Here is a 17,767-nt window from a genome sequence, read left to right as displayed (position 1 = left end):
AACGCGTTTCACGGCCTCTCGCCGCTTCTTCATGGGCTGCTCGGAAACACACACTGAAGCGCGCATTTGGTTTGCATTGTAGGCTGATTTTATTAACATGCTCGCCCCCAGTGGGCGTGTCTTAAAGAGCTTTCTTTCCTGATGCATGATGGACTTAAAAGTTCCCAAATGCGAGATAAAGTTAATTCAATGAGTGTCCATTAAGAGCACATTATTTATTCCTTTTTTCAAACCTTGAGTAGGGGTAGGAACATCGCTGCAAGCTATTTCGCATATCGAGCATTGTGCTCACACGATCTCGAATAGTTTCGAAATCACAAGCCTCAATCAGCTGGATACCTTCTTTTCCTGCTGACGATGGTGCCCCCTCCACGGCAGGGATGCCGTGCAATAAGTTATCCAACAAAGTTCCCCAGCTTTGAGAGGGCACTCGACGATGCTCAGCCATCCGGCAATGTAATGCAGCTTGTTTGAATGCTCCCACTTAATTAATATTGCCAACGCGTTTCACGGCCTCTCGCCGCTTCTTCATGGGCTGCTCGGAAACACACACTGAAGCGCGCATTTGGTTTGCATTGTAGGCTGATTTTATTAACATGCTCGCCCCCAGTGGGCGTGTCTTAAAGAGCTTTCTTTCCTGATGCATGATGGACTTAAAAGTTCCCAAATGCGAGATAAAGTTAATTCAATGAGTGTCCATTAAGAGCACATTATTTATTCCTTTTTTCAAACCTTGAGTAGGGGTAGGAACATCGCTGCAAGCTATTTCGCATATCGAGCATTGTGCTCACACGATCTCGAATAGTTTCGAAATCACAAGCCTCAATCAGCTGGATACCTTCTTTTCCTGCTGACGATGGTGCCCCCTCCACGGCAGGGATGCCGTGCAATAAGTTATCCAACAAAGTTCCCCAGCTTTGAGAGGGCACTCGACGATGCTCAGCCATCCGGCAATGTAATGCAGCTTGTTTGAATGCTCCCACTTAATTAATATTGCCAACGCGTTTCACGGCCTCTCGCCGCTTCTTCATGGGCTGCTCGGAAACACACACTGAAGCGCGCATTTGGTTTGCATTGTAGGCTGATTTTATTAACATGCTCGCCCCCAGTGGGCGTGTCTTAAAGAGCTTTCTTTCCTGATGCATGATGGACTTAAAAGTTCCCAAATGCGAGATAAAGTTAATTCAATGAGTGTCCATTAAGAGCACATTATTTATTCCTTTTTTCAAACCTTGAGTAGGGGTAGGAACATCGCTGCAAGCTATTTCGCATATCGAGCATTGTGCTCACACGATCTCGAATAGTTTCGAAATCACAAGCCTCAATCAGCTGGATACCTTCTTTTCCTGCTGACGATGGTGCCCCCTCCACGGCAGGGATGCCGTGCAATAAGTTATCCAACAAAGTTCCCCAGCTTTGAGAGGGCACTCGACGATGCTCAGCCATCCGGCAATGTAATGCAGCTTGTTTGAATGCTCCCACTTAATTAATATTGCCAACGCGTTTCACGGCCTCTCGCCGCTTCTTCATGGGCTGCTCGGAAACACACACTGAAGCGCGCATTTGGTTTGCATTGTAGGCTGATTTTATTAACATGCTCGCCCCCATTTGGGAACTTTTAAGTCCATCATGCATCAGGAAAGAAAGCTCTTTAAGACACGCCCACTGGGGGCGAGCATGTTAATAAAATCAGCCTACAATGCAAACCAAATGCGCGCTTCAGTGTGTGTTTCCGAGCAGCCCATGAAGAAGCGGCGAGAGGCCGTGAAACGCGTTGGCAATATTAATTAAGTGGGAGCATTCAAACAAGCTGCATTACATTGCCGGATGGCTGAGCATCGTCGAGTGCCCTCTCAAAGCTGGGGAACTTTGTTGGATAACTTATTGCACGGCATCCCTGCCGTGGAGGGGGCACCATCGTCAGCAGGAAAAGAAGGTATCCAGCTGATTGAGGCTTGTGATTTCGAAACTATTCGAGAGCGTGTGAGCACAATGCTCGATATGCGAAATAGCTTGCAGCGATGTTCCTACCCCTACTCAAGGTTTGAAAAAAGGAATAAATAATGTGCTCTTAATGGACACTCATTGAATTAACTTTATCTCGCATTTGGGAACTTTTAAGTCCATCATGCATCAGGAAAGAAAGCTCTTTAAGACACGCCCACTGGGGGCGAGCATGTTAATAAAATCAGCCTACAATGCAAACCAAATGCGCGCTTCAGTGTGTGTTTCCGAGCAGCCCATGAAGAAGCGGCGAGAGGCCGTGAAACGCGTTGGCAATATTAATTAAGTGGGAACATTCAAACAAGCTGCATTACATTGCCGGATGGCTGAGCATCGTCGAGTGCCCTCTCAAAGCTGGGGAACTTTGTTGGATAACTTATTGCACGGCATCCCTGCCGTGGAGGGGGCACCATCGTCAGCAGGAAAAGAAGGTATCCAGCTGATTGAGGCTTGTGATTTCGAAACTATTCGAGAGCGTGTGAGCACAATGCTCGATATGCGAAATAGCTTGCAGCGATGTTCCTACCCCTACTCAAGGTTTGAAAAAAGGAATAAATAATGTGCTCTTAATGGACACTCATTGAATTAACTTTATCTCGCATTTGGGAACTTTTAAGTCCATCATGCATCAGGAAAGAAAGCTCTTTAAGACACGCCCACTGGGGGCGAGCATGTTAATAAAATCAGCCTACAATGCAAACCAAATGCGCGCTTCAGTGTGTGTTTCCGAGCAGCCCATGAAGAAGCGGCGAGAGGCCGTGAAACGCGTTGGCAATATTAATTAAGTGGGAGCATTCAAACAAGCTGCATTACATTGCCGGATGGCTGAGCATCGTCGAGTGCCCTCTCAAAGCTGGGGAACTTTGTTGGATAACTTATTGCACGGCATCCCTGCCGTGGAGGGGGCACCATCGTCAGCAGGAAAAGAAGGTATCCAGCTGATTGAGGCTTGTGATTTCGAAACTATTCGAGAGCGTGTGAGCACAATGCTCGATATGCGAAATAGCTTGCAGCGATGTTCCTACCCCTACTCAAGGTTTGAAAAAAGGAATAAATAATGTGCTCTTAATGGACACTCATTGAATTAACTTTATCTCGCATTTGGGAACTTTTAAGTCCATCATGCATCAGGAAAGAAAGCTCTTTAAGACACGCCCACTGGGGGCGAGCATGTTAATAAAATCAGCCTACAATGCAAACCAAATGCGCGCTTCAGTGTGTGTTTCCGAGCAGCCCATGAAGAAGCGGCGAGAGGCCGTGAAACGCGTTGGCAATATTAATTAAGTGGGAGCATTCAAACAAGCTGCATTACATTGCCGGATGGCTGAGCATCGTCGAGTGCCCTCTCAAAGCTGGGGAACTTTGTTGGATAACTTATTGCACGGCATCCCTGCCGTGGAGGGGGCACCATCGTCAGCAGGAAAAGAAGGTATCCAGCTGATTGAGGCTTGTGATTTCGAAACTATTCGAGAGCGTGTGAGCACAATGCTCGATATGCGAAATAGCTTGCAGCGATGTTCCTACCCCTACTCAAGGTTTGAAAAAAGGAATAAATAATGTGCTCTTAATGGACACTCATTGAATTAACTTTATCTCGCATTTGGGAACTTTTAAGTCCATCATGCATCAGGAAAGAAAGCTCTTTAAGACACGCCCACTGGGGGCGAGCATGTTAATAAAATCAGCCTACAATGCAAACCAAATGCGCGCTTCAGTGTGTGTTTCCGAGCAGCCCATGAAGAAGCGGCGAGAGGCCGTGAAACGCGTTGGCAATATTAATTAAGTGGGAGCATTCAAACAAGCTGCATTACATTGCCGGATGGCTGAGCATCGTCGAGTGACCTCTCAAAGCTGGGGAACTTTGTTGGATAACTTATTGCACGGCATCCCTGCCGTGGAGGGGGCACCATCGTCAGCAGGAAAAGAAGGTATCCAGCTGATTGAGGCTTGTGATTTCGAAACTATTCGAGAGCGTGTGAGCACAATGCTCGATATGCGAAATAGCTTGCAGCGATGTTCCTACCCCTACTCAAGGTTTGAAAAAAGGAATAAATAATGTGCTCTTAATGGACACTCATTGAATTAACTTTATCTCGCATTTGGGAACTTTTAAGTCCATCATGCATCAGGAAAGAAAGCTCTTTAAGACACGCCCACTGGGGGCGAGCATGTTAATAAAATCAGCCTACAATGCAAACCAAATGCGCGCTTCAGTGTGTGTTTCCGAGCAGCCCATGAAGAAGCGGCGAGAGGCCGTGAAACGCGTTGGCAATATTAATTAAGTGGGAGCATTCAAACAAGCTGCATTACATTGCCGGATGGCTGAGCATCGTCGAGTGCCCTCTCAAAGCTGGGGAACTTTGTTGGATAACTTATTGCACGGCATCCCTGCCGTGGAGGGGGCACCATCGTCAGCAGGAAAAGAAGGTATCCAGCTGATTGAGGCTTGTGATTTCGAAACTATTCGAGAGCGTGTGAGCACAATGCTCGATATGCGAAATAGCTTGCAGCGATGTTCCTACCCCTACTCAAGGTTTGAAAAAAGGAATAAATAATGTGCTCTTAATGGACACTCATTGAATTAACTTTATCTCGCATTTGGGAACTTTTAAGTCCATCATGCATCAGGAAAGAAAGCTCTTTAAGACACGCCCACTGGGGGCGAGCATGTTAATAAAATCAGCCTACAATGCAAACCAAATGCGCGCTTCAGTGTGTGTTTCCGAGCAGCCCATGAAGAAGCGGCGAGAGGCCGTGAAACGCGTTGGCAATATTAATTAAGTGGGAGCATTCAAACAAGCTGCATTACATTGCCGGATGGCTGAGCATCGTCGAGTGCCCTCTCAAAGCTGGGGAACTTTGTTGGATAACTTATTGCACGGCATCCCTGCCGTGGAGGGGGCACCATCGTCAGCAGGAAAAGAAGGTATCCAGCTGATTGAGGCTTGTGATTTCGAAACTATTCGAGAGCGTGTGAGCACAATGCTCGATATGCGAAATAGCTTGCAGCGATGTTCCTACCCCTACTCAAGGTTTGAAAAAAGGAATAAATAATGTGCTCTTAATGGACACTCATTGAATTAACTTTATCTCGCATTTGGGAACTTTTAAGTCCATCATGCATCAGGAAAGAAAGCTCTTTAAGACACGCCCACTGGGGGCGAGCATGTTAATAAAATCAGCCTACAATGCAAACCAAATGCGCGCTTCAGTGTGTGTTTCCGAGCAGCCCATGAAGAAGCGGCGAGAGGCCGTGAAACGCGTTGGCAATATTAATTAAGTGGGAGCATTCAAACAAGCTGCATTACATTGCCGGATGGCTGAGCATCGTCGAGTGCCCTCTCAAAGCTGGGGAACTTTGTTGGATAATATATATATATATATACATACATATATATATATACATATACACACACACACATATATATGTGTCCAAGAACCGCCACGGCGATGATCAAAGACACACACTCCCTTGGGGCTCAATTTGAAAATGTATTTGTGCAAAGAGGCCATTGCCATGCAGAGGATTTACACACAAAGTTAAATATATATATATATATATATATACACACACACACACACACTTATATTTTTATATACACATATTTTTATATAATTGATATATGGTTACTGAAATAAACAAGGGTTAAAGTGGAGTTAAAAATGAATAAGTTAGTAAGATTTTAATGCAATATAAAAAAAAACACTAAGATTCATTGAGCTCTACTATTTAAAAATCGTAAAGACGATATTCACCAGTTATACGTAACTAAAATCAATATAATTTGCACAACCATTTCAGATATCATCTGTGAGTTCATAAACAGTGCATCGCAGCAGTGCAAGTTAAACTTTTTATACTTACGATAACATGCTAAGTTGCCTGATTTTCTGTTACTTAAACTGAAGTGCTTTTTCAGTAAATTTTTGTTTAATTGGGAGCTATTACAACATATGAGGTACAGTAATGGGCGCCTGCTTCGCCCCCAGCTATTCCAATTTGCATAATGGCTGGTGGGAGGAGCAGGTTGGCCGTCTTATATACCATGAAGAGGGGGATAAGCATGTCATACTTTAGAGTTGATTTATCGACTATTTATTGTATGGAAGGGCACAGAAGCTAGTGCCAGAATGTTTCTAGGTAAAATTGAAATCAATGACCTCAGTTTGCATTTTACTACCATGTAAGAATGAGGTCACGTTCTTGGATCTTACGATCTACATCAAAGGAAGCAGGCTTCAAACAAAATTGAACAGAAAACTGACAGCGAGCAATACAGTGTTACATGCTGCAAGTTTCCATCCACAAACTTTAAACAGAAGCATCCCTTATAGGGAATGCCTAAGAATCCGGCACAACTGTAGTGAAGAATCAGAGGAAGAAAAGGCAGTCATTGACCTTGGAGACCGATTTAAAGCGAGGGAATACACCAATGAATGTATTAAAAATGCCGTAGTCCAAGCCAAATCCAGGCCTAGCAAACTGATCTTGTTTAAGAGAGAGAAAACAGAAGCAGAATTCAGTGGATCCACATTTTAGGCTTATTACCATTTACAACAAGCAAGAACAAGCGGAAAAAGGAATTATGAAAAAATATTGGCATTTGATTAAGAACGACCCCAAATTGGGCTAAGCAGCCCCATGTAGACCAGGCCTCACCTTCAGACGAGCCAGAGCCATGAGACAGGACCTAGTAACTAGTAGTCCTGAAAATGGAAAAGAGATTAAACAGACATGGCTCATGAACAAAAAGGGGCTTCCAGAAGTGCCGAAGGTGTAAAGCTTGTCAACATTGCAAAAATACAACACAATGCACCTCACCATTGACAGCATGTGTCAAATATATTAAGGGGCAGTATAATTGCAAAACTGAATATGCTATATACATGCTTAAGTGCTCATGCCATCTAGCATAAATAGGGAGTTCCATATTAGCATTGCATAACAAAATACTGCAGCACCTCAGCCATCAATAATCACGATAGGACATATCCGGTAGCCTGACACTTCGAGGAACACCACAATGGCGAAGGGGCTGGATTGACATACTGTGTATTGGATGCAGTACCGGAAAATATTCAAGGTGGTGACAGGGAAATAAAGCTTAGACAATTGGATTTGAGGTACATTATTGAAATGAACACCAAACCCTTGGATGTCTAAATATAAAAGAAGTTCTGCACGCAGCTGTAATTAGTTTCCTTGGAATTATAAATGCAAAGGGCTCCCCTTTTTAAAACGTTTAAAAGTAGAAAATGAATGTAAAAAATACATAGAATTGAAATCAATTTTGCTTTTAGGTGCAACAGTTTTTAAAGCCACAGTAAGGTAGATTAAACATATACAGTAACACACAGATTTTAAGCAGACTGGATCAGAGCACATACAAGTAGATGCATGTATTTTAATATAGTAAGTAATTAAATTCAAAATGTATGCCCACTAGGGCTTAATTGCAAGATTATAATCCACTCCGCACGCTCATTGGATAAAAAAATAAGGTGCGTTGATGCCAGAGATGATAATTTAAATATAATTTTTGGTGAGGGGATAATTACACAAAAAATCCTGATTAATTGTTAATAGTCAATGGAATTTCCCAGCTATATGTGTTGATAAATGTCAGTGATTTTTAATAAACCTAAAAGGATAGTTGGAAATTTAGGTGGTTTAAAAGTAATATCGTATTGCAATATATCTGCTGCCGTGCACCACTCCCTTTACCTGTGCGAAGAGGTGAAGGGGGTTGCCCAGCATTTTCTTTTTTCTGCTTAAAGGGTTTTCTTTTTTGTCTTGTGGGATTCTCACAGGTATCTCCCAGTACCACAGGGGCTGCGCCGGGACCCTCCTTCACCCCGAAACAAGGGCTTGTGGTCCGGGTATTCCTAACCTGTCCCCTTCTATATGTTTCTGAACATATTTTCAGGACTCTGGGAGAGCGTCCCCGAATCCTAGTATGGCAGCCACAACATTTTTCTTCATGTTGCAGCCGCCAATCACATTGCTCTGTCCTGTGGGATCCCGCTGATCCGTCCAATCAAACCACTTTTTTGTGCCAAATGGTCACGTGGCAAAAAAATAGGTATGCATTTTGTTACCTAAATTCCTCTAAAATTGTTGAGTAGAATTTCACCTAATGGCAACAAGCACACTTTCTATGTAAAGAACTATCTTTCTGCCAAATTTGTTGTAATTCTGTTCAGCCATTTGTCTTATGTCGTTGTCTGATTTTTCCTATGGAAAAAGCATGTGAGGGAAAAGTGTGTTGCCTCACCCGCACTTTTGCTTGGTCCTGGCTTGATGAATCATTCTGAAACTTTCCAAAAAGCAGCTAAGCTGGATGAACATTTTGGGAATTTTTCATGAAGATGCGTCCAACGGCACCAAAGTTGTTAGTGAAACAAACTCTTTTCCTATGTAAGCTTAACTGCACGTTAGATGCAGATACAGTAAGGAATAAAGTCTGATAGGCTTGCACTGTAAGAGTTTAAAAAGCATCCTGTCCCTTAAGGTTCCAGGGGCTTCGACTATGTAATAAAGTGCCCTTTTTATGCATGGTTGCCCCCACTTTTTGCTAAACTGCTGATGTACTTTGACTGAGTGTGCTCTGGGTTCCTGCCAAACAGGTACCCAGGGTCTATAGTCTTTACCTAAAAATGCATTAAGACAAAACCCAATTGGCACACTTTGGCCACAGGCCAGTACCTTGTAAATGGCACCACAGGTACCAAGGGCACTGCGGCCAGGGAAGTCCTCTAAGGGCTGCAGCACTTGTTAAGCCACCCTTGGAGGCACTGTACCTTTACACACCCACACACACACACTGCCCTTGCAGGCTGCGTGTTTTGGTGCAGAACAAAGTGAAGAGTAGACATGGCACACATCCCTGTGTGCCATACCTACAACCCAATGTCCTGGCATTGGCCAGCCACCCCTCTAGCTGGGTGCTCTATTCCAGTGGTGAGGGTACAGGTGCATGAGCCCTGTACCCCTACAGTGTCTAAGCCAATTCTTAGACATTTTAAATGCAGTAATTCCATTAAGAGTATATGGTGCTGGCGGAATGTCATTACGAACTCCACAGCGTCATAATGGCTTTACTGAAAACTGGGAAGTTTGGTATCAAACTTCACAGCATATTAAACCCACGCTGTGGGATTTAATTAAAAGTGCACTCAGAGGCCATCTTATAGATGCCCCCTGAAAAAAGACCCAAAACCAGTGTCCAGGCTGAGTGGCTTCTCGTCAGCTGCCACCACCAGACATTTTTCTGAACCCCTGGGTCGAGAGCCTGGTGCTCTCTGGGGTCTGAAACAATGCACATTCTGGGACGAGGTACCAAGCCTCCTCTCCCAGGATGGGCAGGGTCCACGAATGGAAAGCTTCAAAGGCTTGCCGCCTTTGTGAGCTTCCCCAGGCCTTTGCTGCTTCCTGCAATTGACCACCACTGGTTCTTACCCCCTCTTTGGGCGGGAGAATCGGCCCGAAAACATAGTGTGGAAGTGAGGTGTGCCCACCCTCAGGTGGGGGAGGTGAGGTGAAGCACACCTCTCAGTCCCCGCCATCTTGCAGCTGTGTGGACACACCCAACCAGAGTGAGGCCTATGCCCCCTCCCACTGGAGGGTGACATAATAGGTTGTGTACCCACCCCAAGGAAGGGACCCATTGGTCCCAACCTTTACTTACGCCACTTATCTAGTATTTAGGGGCAACACTGAACCTTGCCTCCTCAGTCAAGTACTGACAAGTCGAAAAGAAGGACCGAAGAAGCCATGCTGTCCGCACCTTGAAACCTGCTCCAGCGAAATCCCAGTGTGTCCTGCAGCCAGCAGCCTCAGGAATCCGAGGGACCTGCTCTGCCTTCCAAACCAAAGACTGTCTCCTGTGACCACCGGATTTGCTCACCAACAGACTCTGACTCCAGCCAAAACCGTGAGGCGATGCCCACAGCCCCAGTTCTGGTTGCCCAACACCTGGAGGAGGTCTCCCCGGCGATCTTGACCTGAGATCTGGTGATCTGACCTGCCTCGAATCTCCAAGCAAAGCCTGCAACCTCTTTCTGTAGGGTCCTCCCGACCGGAGCTGGTAAGGAAAACCCGATGCCTAAAGACACACCTGCACCCGACGTCCCACAGGCTTGGGTGCCCCAACCGACTGCGTCCCAGCATCCCCATGCATCCCCACTTACCTCTCCAACCGGTGGTCACCTCCAGAAGATCTTCGTCCCTGAGCCTGCAGTCTTTGTTTCAGCCGGAGAATCCCCATTGAAAACAACAGGGCACCCAACACCAAAACAGCACCCTGCACCCAGCCGCCCCTGCACCGCTGCGGGTGTACTTTGGGTGCTAACGCCGATCCCCCTTTGCCCTGAGCCTAACACCAGGAGCTTTCCTCTCACAACTTTGTGACCTGCTCGTGAGCAGCCACCAACCAGAGGCCCCCTGTCCCCCCTAGTGTCACTGAGGGTGTTTCAAGAGGGCATCCTTGACCCTGGGGAAACCCTGGTTCTAATCCCAGAATACCAACTCCCACAAAACAGTACTTGCCTGCAAACCGTTAACTCAATTTTTCTCTATCGGAATACATTGACTGTTTTTCCTTGAAAATTGTTTTAAGTGTGGAGTTGGTTTGTATGGAACATTGAAAATCTGTCTGAATTAAAAGTGAATTACTTACCATTAGTCTAGGATATGTCTCAGTGTGCTATTTAGGCATATTACACTGATTAGCAAAAGTAATCTGAAAAGTAATCTAAAAAGTAACGTGCATAGTAATCTGAAAAGTAATTTCGAAACATTGACTTGCCTGTAATTCAATTGACTGCATTTGAACCTGCTTTCAATGGTGAAACATTGCATAAGATTTTGCAAAGCATTTATTTCACTTTCCTGCACCAGGCTTGGCTTGGTTCTAAGAAATAAAATAACAATATTATTTTTGATTCAAAGAAATTGGTCTGAGTTTAGTCTGAGTGTGTGACATAATTTGCTGCCTGAGCATATACAACAAATGCTTAACACTGCCCTCTGATAAAGCCTTTCTGCTCGCTCACACTACCACAAATAGAGAGTAAGGTGCTGTATACTTTTATCTTCTACCTTTGGCGTTCCCCTGCACTCTGTGCACACTATACCTCATTTTTGGTATAGTATATATAGAGCCAGCTATCTACAACTACCCATAAGTGTTTTCTGAGTAATTGCTCAAAAATCATTATTTTTCAATTTCATTCTGCATCTTTTACATCTCAGAGATTGTCTAAAGCATTTTTTTTCTATTGCCATTTTTATTGACCTTTTCTTGACAACATGCTTTCCTAGTCTGTCAAGTGCCCATCCTGTAGAAGAGCAAAACCTGCCATAGAGCTTCATGGAGTATGTTTGGTGTGTTTTGCCATCTTCCCATTGTAGAAAGGAATGTGCGTTCTACCTGAAAGTCCAAGAGGACCCTCAAGGATCGGGTATACTGAACTGCATGGGAACCTCAAGGACTTATAAGCAAAGGAGAGTAAAACAACTGACAAACTGCTTCCACTGTGATGGTGCCTGCAAACTGAAATGACTGTCAAAGAGGGAGATTCAGGAAGAAGTTGAAAAAAGAAGAGTCATCAATCTTCCAACTGATGTTGTTCCCTTTCTCCATCTAAGACTTTGGTGTTAACGAAAACATCAGTGCAGCTGTCCGGAATTAGCTCAAGGTTCAAATACTACCATAAGTCCTTTAATTGTTTGATATGGAAGCATTTTAGGTAAACAACTGTGTCCTATTCCTTGTCAATTCACTCAGTCTCACTGCACTGTTAGCCTTTGTTTCTAACGCCTTCAGGACATTGCTTCACATCAAGATTTAAATGTCAACTTTCATCAAATGAGGTTTACAATCTGAACCTAATAAGAGATTAAGGCTGTTTTCTTCTACAGAGCCAACTCCTCATCCTTTGGGTCTCCTAGGTTTGACCTCCCAGCAGAGGAATCTTCCACACTCCACTGCAGGCGCCTAAAATTCCTCATCCTCCATAGATGGTGTTAAGTCAAGCCTATATCAGCCATGAGAAAAATGCATTGAACTGCCAGAAGATCACCCAATTGCTGTATTCCTCCTAAAGCATTTCTGTTTTCTAGGATATGCAAATGAAAAATAAGCAAGTCAGTTCTCCATCTACAGCATCTCGTTCACGCTTCAATGATGGGATCTTAAGTCATCCTACACCCTTATATCTCCTGTAAACCCACCTTCCAGAGTCTCCCTCGTAGATGATATCACCAGTTCCATGATGATTTGTTGTGAGGAGAGTCAAAGTTGAGTATACCTTCGGAGACACCACAAACATCAATGTCTGTTATAATGGAGACGTGTAACCTTGAGCATTTCCACAGCCTGAAATTTTTTGGTTCCTGGCTTGCTGGCATTGGCAGAAGAATTTCTAATGTCAACCAGCATCAAAGCAGCAACTCCATCTGCTAGCAAAGCACAGCTGCCTAAAGAGGATCGTGGCAGATGTGGAACAAAAATTGCTTTAAAAAAGTACACTAGTGCCAGTTTCTTCCCCTTATATGGGAAACCATATGTTCGAGGCATATGAGCTGCAGATTATACACTGTGCATAGCTCGCCATCTGGTGTTGGGCCCGGATGTTTGCAGTTTGTTTTTCCTCTTGGAAAGTCTTGTTTTTTTCAGCCATCGTGCTCGGATGTAATACTTCGCGCTCCGGTTCCGAACTTACCAGTTCAACGATCGACGTAAAAATCCTCGCTCATCGAGCTTCTTCAGATAATAAATCATCTTACTCATCTTCCTTACGGCACTTCTTCGATTCCGGTCGTCGACGGCGGCCTTCAGGCCTATTCCGGCTCCGGTCTCGGCTGATGGAAAGAACTCCCTTCAAGAAGTGCCTTCGATGTGGGTCCAAGTTTCCCCACACAGATCTTCATGCGGTGTGCAACCTCTGCCTCTCCCCAGAACACGAGGCCCAAGACTGTCCCGCCTGCAAGTCTTTTCGCTCCAAAAAGACCATTCGAGATCGACAGGCTAGACGCAACATGGCGCACTCCTCGACCTCCGCTCCAGTCGACATCTTCGGGGACGACGTTGAAGTTCCGGGACAGCAGGACGTCGAACAGGAGGACGACTACCTCGTCAGCGCTTCCGAGGCCGACGACTCAGATGTGGAGGACATCACCCCGGCGCAGCGGTTCGTGAGTACAATACCCCCTCCCACGCCGATACCGAAAAAGGCTTCGGTCACACCTTCGCCTCCGGGCCTAGGCAAGACCAAGGACACTGCTTCTCACACCCCACCTTCGGGCCCGGTAAAGAAGCCTATTAAGCCTTCCGGCAGCTCGGGCTCGAGCCAGCCGACCACCGGTGCCGAGAAACACCCTTCGGCACCGACGAAAAAATCGGCCTCCACCTCCACACCGAACCCGGCACCGAAGTCTTCTGTGTCGAAACCTGCTCCTCCTGCGCCGACCAAACATCACAAGGACCTCGGCACCGACACTCCCGTGCCGAGGCCTTCTTCGGCACCGACCAAAAGATAGGAGGTTCCAAAGAAGCACGGCTTCGATAAGCCTAAAAAGCCGACGGCCCCGAAACCTTCGGCGCCGACCGAACAACCAGTGTCGCAGGAACTTTACGCACCGGATCCTCTGCAAAAAACTCACCAAGGATCCAAAAACTGGACACTTGACATTGTCTTCAAAAAAGAGACACTTGGACAAACCAGCTCCACCTCCAAAGAGAAAGGACATTGCTACCTCTCCTTTCAGGGTGCCTTCCCCACCTCCTCCACCCTCTCCACCTCCACCTCATCGTTCCCCCACCTTGTCTCCTGTCCCAGACGATTTGGGAGACCCTTATTATGATCCAGCAGATGTGCCACAAGACCCCACCCCTACTGGATCGCCAGACCCATGGGATGATTATAACAATCCGGACATCCCAGGTGTCCCACAGGATGACCTTTACCCATCTAGGCCATCCCCTCCTGAAGATTCCTTGGGTTTTCACCTTTTGTTACAACGGGCGGCACACTACCACGGGGTGGAGTTACATAATGACCCAGTGGAGGAGGATTTTCTCCTAGACACCTTTGACGATGCACATAGGTCTACTGCCATTCTACCTATGTTAAAGGGCGTAATTAAACATGCCCCTGAGGTTTTTAAAGACCCTGTCAGGGCCAGGGTCCTAAACCCTCGTATAGAGAAGAAATACAAAGCCGCACCCACAGACCCTTCTTACATTAAAGGCCCTGCACCATTGGATTCCCTAGTGGTATCTACAGCTAGGAAGCGCTCAAATTCTCCGGCGTCAGGCGAAGCACCCCCACCTGACAAAGAGTCCAAGCTCCTAGACGCGTCAGGGAAGCGCACTGCGTCACAAGCTGCCAATATATGGCGTATCGCCAATACGCAAGCACTGTTGGCCCGATACGACAGGGCGCATTATGATGAGCTAGAGACCATCATGCACCATCTCCCTGAAAAGTATAAGACTAGGGCTAATAAACTGACAATAACTAATACTTCGATACGCTGTGCCCTAGATGCAGCAGATACAGCCTCCAGGGCCATAAACACCAGTGTCCTTCTCCGTCGCCATGCCTGGCTCAGAGTTTCAGGGTTTAATCCGGAGGTACAAGCCTCTATATTAAACCACCCATTCGACCAAGATCATCTATTTGGCCCCAAAGTAGACGAAGCCCTCAAAGATGAAAAAAGATAAAGACACGGTGAAATCCATGGGAGCCCTGCAGTCGCATACTCCCAGGCGCTCCTTTCACCGCTCTTCCTTTCGGGGCACGGGCAGAGGCTATTCCTCTGATAGTGCATCCACGTCCTACAAATCCCCTCCTCAATCTACCTTCACAAAGGGTTATCAAAGAGGTGGATACAGAGGCAATAATAATAAGGGCAGAGGCAAAACAAATACCGCCCGCTCTGCCACACCTCCTGCCCAATGGCTTTCCCCCGCTCCCTCCAGACCATTCCACTCCGGTCGGAGGCAGAATACAACATTTCCTTCACGTCTGGGAGACAATCACTTCAGACAGATGGGTGACACAAATTATTCAGTCAGGGTATTGCCTAGAATTAACATCTACCCCCCCCGCCCCCACCCCCACCCCAAACATTCCACCCAGGCACCGCCCTATGTCTCAAGAACATACTGCGCTACTAACACAAGAGGTGGTCTCCCTCCTGCAAAAAGGTGCAATAGAGCAGGTCCCCATAAATTAACAAAATTTAGGGGTCTACTCCCTGTACTTTCTGATTCCAAAGACAGACGAGACTCTACAACCTATCCTAGATCTCAGACCTCCAAACACCTACATACATTCAGACCATTTTCACATGGTAACCCTTCAACAGGTTCTTCCACTCCTCTCCCAGAACGATTTTCTCACCACTCTGGATTTGAAAGACGCATCCTGCCAGGATTGCAAAAATACAGGCTCTGCGTCAAAAATTCATATGTCAACACTCTCTCCCAGCAAGAGTGTTTATGCAGCTCATAGGGATGATGGCCTCTTGCATCTTTATAGTGCCCCATGCAAGACTCCAAATGCGTCCACTCCAATAGTGCTTAGCGCGCCAGTGGAATAAGGCCCAGGGACAACTGACAGATCTGGTGTTGGTAGACAGTCGCACCCATCGCTCTCTGCAGTGGTGGAACACCACAAACCTTTCCAGAGGTCGACCGTTCCTGGACCCGGTCCCACAAATAATACTCACAACAGACGCATCGCTCTCCGGCTGGGGAGCTCATCTGTTACATCTCACAGCACAAGGCACATGGACGCCACAACAGACGTTACTCCACATCAACCATCTGGAGTTACTGGCGATCTTCCTCGCCCTAAAATCCTTCCAGACGCAGATTTCAGGCAAGGCAGTCCTCATTCGCACAGACAACATGACTGCCATGTACTACATTCAAAAACAGGGGGGCACACACTCTCCACAGCTCTCTGTTAGCACAGAGCATATGGAGATGGGCAATTCCACAAAAGATTTTTCTCCTAGCCCAACACGTCCCAGGAGTCCAAAACACCGTGGCAGATCTGCTCAGCAGGCAGACACAGCAGATCCACGAGTGGGAACTTCACCCACAAGTTCTTCACCCGTTCTTTCAGAAGTGGGGGCATCCACACATTGACCTATTCGCCACCCACGAAAACAAAAAATGCCCAAGCTTCGCCGCCAGATATCCACACCCATTGTCCAAAGGCAATGGGATATGGATGAACTGGTCAAACAAATTTGCATACGCTTTTCCACCTCTCCCACTAATTCCATTAGTGGTGCGAAAGCTACAACAGCATTCCCTAACTCTGATCCTAGTAGCTCCAACATGGGCCAGACAACCGTGGTACACCACACTGTTGGAACTCTCAGTAGTACCACACCAAAAGCTACACCTCTCACCATGCCTCCTAACCCAGAACCATGGAGAGATCAGGCACCCGGACCCAGCTCAGCTCAACCTTGCGATCTGGCTCCTGAGGTCCTAGAATTCGGATACGTTAACCTTCCCCCTGAGTGCATGAACATTATCAGGGAAGCTAGACTCCCTACTACTAGGGCGTGCTATGCAGCAAAGTGGAAAAGATTTGTTGTTTACTGCCACAACAACACAATCAATCCTTTAAATGTATCCATACAGCACATTATATGTTATTTACTCCATTTACAAAGGTGTAACCTAGCATATACTTCCATTTGGTTACACCTCGCTGCAATTGCTGCTTATTTACAGAACAGGCAGCACCTCTCACTTTTCAAAGTGCCTGCCATCAAAGCCTTTATGGAAGGCCTCAAAAGAGTAATTCCACCCAGAGTACCACCCTCACCAGTCTGGAACTTGAATATAGTCCTCACACGGTTAATGGGACCCCCTTTCAAACCATTACATAAATGTGAGCTGCAATTTCTCACATGGAAAACAGCTTTTCTAGTGGCCATCACTTCCCTCAGAAGGGTTAGTGAAATACAAGCACTCGGTATACAGGAACCTTTTCTCCAGATGCATCAGAACAAGGTTGTACTCCGCACCAACCCCAAATTTCTACCCAAAGTCATTTCTCCATTCCATCTAAACCAGTCGGTAGAATTACCAGTCTTTTTCTCGCAACCCCAAACAGTTGCGGAAAGGGCCTTACACACACTGGATGTTAAAAGGGCTTTACTTTACTACATCCAAAGGACACAACCTTTCAGGAAAACCAAACAGCTATTTGCCTCCTTCTCCCCACCACACAAAGGAAACCCTATTTCTAAATCAGGGATAGCTAGGTGGATTGTAAAATGCATACAGATTTGCTACCACAAAGCAAAACGAACGCTATCTGTTCCCCCTAAAGCCCACTCTACAAGGAAGATAGGGGCTTCTATGGCTTTCCTAGGGAACATACCACTAGATGACATCTGCAAAGCAGCGACATGGTCAACACCGCACACCTTTACAAAACATTACTGTGTAGATGTGCAAACCAAGCAACAAGCTAGTGTGGGCCAGGCTGTACTAAAAACACTTTCAAACAACTGCAACGGATGCCGGTGGTCGCCGCTAGGTTTGGGTACTGCTATATAATGTATGCACAGTGTATAATCTGCAGCTCATATGCCTCAAACGGAATATGCTACTTACCAGTATGCATCTGTTCTTGGCATGTAGAGCTGCAGATCTATACACGCCCACCCGCCTTCCCGGCTACCTGTATCTGTTCCAGTCTTATCTTATTTAGATACAATACACAT

At 46.1% G+C, this 17,767-nt stretch overlaps 1 protein-coding gene across 2 annotated transcripts in view; it reads left to right on the top strand.

Annotated features, from left to right (window-relative positions):
- Window positions 1-17,767, top strand: part of PHF12 (PHD finger protein 12) — a 418,108-nt gene that overhangs the window by 342,217 nt on the left and 58,124 nt on the right. The window lies entirely within an intron of this gene.

Source organism: Triturus cristatus, chromosome 3_2, assembly GCF_964204655.1.
Source record: "Triturus cristatus chromosome 3_2, aTriCri1.1, whole genome shotgun sequence".
Classification (NCBI taxonomy): domain Eukaryota; kingdom Metazoa; phylum Chordata; class Amphibia; order Caudata; family Salamandridae; genus Triturus; species Triturus cristatus.
This window is presented reverse-complemented; position numbering and strand designations above follow the sequence as displayed.